The sequence below is a fragment of the Chrysochloris asiatica genome, unplaced genomic scaffold (genome assembly GCF_000296735.1).
Source record: "Chrysochloris asiatica unplaced genomic scaffold, ChrAsi1.0 scaffold00226, whole genome shotgun sequence".
NCBI classification, from domain to species: domain Eukaryota; kingdom Metazoa; phylum Chordata; class Mammalia; order Afrosoricida; family Chrysochloridae; genus Chrysochloris; species Chrysochloris asiatica.
In genome coordinates, this window is record NW_006408744.1 from 1,009,078 (window position 1) to 1,012,639 (window position 3,562).

The 3,562-nt window shown below is 39.5% G+C and overlaps 1 protein-coding gene across 1 annotated transcript in view; it reads right to left on the reverse strand.

The window, feature by feature from the left end:
* Positions 1–3,562, reverse strand: part of CAMK1D (calcium/calmodulin-dependent protein kinase ID) — a 656,520-nt gene that overhangs the window by 505,193 nt on the left and 147,765 nt on the right. The window lies entirely within an intron of this gene.

Here is a 3,562-nt window from a genome sequence, read left to right on the forward strand (position 1 = left end):
ACAACTCCTGGTCCATTTTTAAAACCACAGGTGAAAAGTTTAGGCAAACATTAAATAATTGTACTACTTAAGTTGGGACATTGTGCTCAAGTAACAAGTCATCTATTTACTGAGCTCCAACCATAAAGAAAACATGAGAGTGGATCCCACCTACCATCTCCTATTATTTACAACACATTGAAATGTGGCAGCTACTTCTCATTCCTCTGTCCTTCACATATTTATGAGCAAGTGTGTCGAGGGGTCAAGAGAGAGCAGAGATTTAAATCTGAAATGAGGGTAAATCCAAGGGTATTTGGTTTGCTTCAAAATGAGTTATTAAAACCCTTCTAGACAGAAAGTTCAAGATCTTAAACAAGCAAGGGTGCTTCCAGCCATGACAACCCTCCTTTAGTCCACTACTGTGTTTCGCAGCTATTATTTGTCTGGGTCAAATGTGGCTCTCAACTTGTTTAAACAGTCCTTCATAGCTTACCATGGAGACCTTCCTCTAAGTCTGAAGGACTAAAAACAAAGTCCCAAACCCAGACTCTTCTCATAAGAACAGAGGTTTCAAGGAGCAATTATCTTCCTTGGCATAGTTATTATAGGCTTTTCTTACCAAATAATTTTTACAGTAGCTCCCTAAAAGGCAGGAAAAGCAATCCAATTTTTTTAAATGAAAATTTTTTTTTTCAAGAAATCGAGGCTACCTCTATCAAACATTTGTTAATTCTTGCTTATTCAAGAATTGAGGGTTCAAGATTACTTCAACCTTTTCTCTGGCCTTTTTTCTGCCTGTCTTTAGACTATCTCACCAAACTATGGGGTTCATTGTTAGCCGCTGTGGAGTCCATGCCAATTAATGGCGGCCCTGTGCACAACAGGATCGGACCCCTGGGATGTGTAGAGTTTTCATAGGCTGGTTTTTTGTTTGCTTTTTACTTTTTATATGCAGATTTATAGCGTGGATCATCAGTTTAACTTTCAACAAATCAAACACTTCGTTTCATCTCAATGACTGCAATCCCCTCCATGTAACATTGCATATCCCATATGTTTCTTATTTCCAATCCTTTCTCTCCCAACCTTCTGAACTTCCTCCCTGGGTAAATGCTGCCTTTTTTACCTTAAATGTTGGCCATTCTAATATATGTGCACCTCACTAGTGTTGCGGTCACCCTTGTATACCTATCACTGCTTGGCTGAAAAATGAGCCATAAGGATGAGTTCAGTGCCAGGCCTGAAAGGTGAACAAAGGCCATAGTCTCAAGGGGACTCCGGTCTCCATCTGACTGGTAAACCTGGTCTTTTTTACCATCTTGAGTTTTGTTCCACGTTTCTTCTCACTCTGTGAATCTATTTCTAACGTGATCCCTCTCAGAGCAGTTGGTAGTTGGGCACCATATTTTTAAAATTAGATCACTAGGCCTTTCTTCTTAGACTGGAAGTTCCATGAAACCTATTCAATATCATAGCAACACACAGCCTCTACTGACAGACAGTTGTTGGTGACGCATGAAGTTCACTCTCCGGGACTCAAACCTGGGTCTTCTGTATACCTCTGCCACCATCAAGTCGATTCTGACTTACAGTGAACCTGTGGTACAGAACAGAACTGCACTCTAGGGTTTCCAAGGCTCTAAGGCTTTACAGAAGCAGATTGTCTCATCTTTCTCCCAGGGAGCAGCTGAGGAGTTTGAATCATTGACTTTACAGTTATCACTTAACCCACAGTACCACCAGGGTCCTTCCATCTTCCATGTTGTTGTTGTTAAGTGCCATTGAGTCAGGTCCGACTCATAATGATCCTGTTTTGGGTTTCTGAGGAGTGACTGGTGAATTTGAACCACAGACCTTGGGGTTCAAACCTATTGCAGTCCAGTGCCTACACTGCAGGGCTGATGTTATGATTAAACACAGCAACATGGGTAATACACACAGCCATTGCTCAAAAACAGTAGCTCTTTGACACTTGCTGAAATTTGTCCTTAAAGTAAGATTGGCTCAGTGGAAATAAGAACCACTAAGCAAAGTGAAATTTTTGGATTATCATAGAATTTTAATTATCTGCAAGAATCCTTAAATTAATGAGAGACTGGAGCTGCTCACTCCTAATGGCTGCTATCGAAATGTTCAGAGAAGCATGAAGATTTTTATTGATTTTTATCTAGGTTGGTTTGACAAATGCTGTCCCATTATCTTTCATTTAAAAATCCACCAATAAACCTCTGCATGTTAACTAAAATCCACCATACTCTAAGTTGTTGTTGTTGTTGTTGTTATGCGCCCACCAAGAATAATTTCATACATTGAACACTAATGACCATCAGGTCAGCGCCAACTCATAGTGACCCTGTATAGGATTTCCAAGGCTGTAAATCTTTGTAGGAGCAGAAAGCCTCATCTTTCTCTTGAGGATCAGTTGGTGGGCTCAAACCACCAATCCTGTGGTTAGAAATCTAATGTTTATCCTACAGAACCATAGCACTTCCCAAGTAATCAATGAGTGATGGAAAAACCCAAGTCCCTACCCACTATTCTCTTCAGATTTTCATATGTTGTTGCTGTTAAGTGCTGCCAAGTCAGTTCCAACTCATAGTGACCCTGTATAGGGTTTCCAAGGAGCAGCTGGTGGGTTTGAACTATCGACCTTGTGGTTTTGCAGTCCAGCACTGATCCTACAGCACCACACCCGGATGGCTATTAAGTGCAAAAACGGAATCTAGAAATAATGACAAATTTGAAGAGAAATGGCATCCTATTCCTGTTTCAAAAAGAACATTTCAAAATCTATTCCAAAGCACAACACTTGAATGTACAACATTATAAGGTACAGTGATATAGGATAATGTCCATACACCTGCAAGGAAGAATACCAGTTAATATCACTAGCATTCAAATCTACCCACCAATCATTAATGACAAGATAAAGAAATAGAGTATGTTTACCAACTTTATAGTCCAAAATTGATCAAACATACAATCTAGATGCTGGAGATCGCATGACAGACTTTAGCAAGACCAACAATTTATTCATTGCAAATAACTTTTTTCAATACCATGCACAGCCAACTATCCACATTGACTGCACTGGATGGAACAGGATGGAATAAACAAGAATCAAATCAAGTACATCAGTGAAAAGAGAAGATGGAGAAGCTCAGTATCATTAGTCAGAACTAGGCCAGGAGCCAGCTGTGGAACAGACAGACCCTCAAGCGTTCATCTGCAAGTTCATATTGAAACTGAAGAAAATTAAAACAAGTCCCCGAGAACTAAAGTATGACCTTGAGTATATCTCAGGTGAATTTAGGGCACTATCTCAAGAATAATTTCATGCATTAAACGCTAATGACCGAATACCAGACAAGGTGTGGGATAACACTAAGGACATCACATATGAAAAAAGCATAATAAGGTCATTAAAAACACAGGAAAGAAAGAAAAGACTAAAATGGATGCCAGAGAGATTCAGAAACTTGCTCTACAACATAAAGTACCTAAAGCAAATGGAAGAAATGATGAAGTAAAAGATCTAAATAGAAGATTGCAAAGGGCAGATTGAGAAGACAAGTGAAGT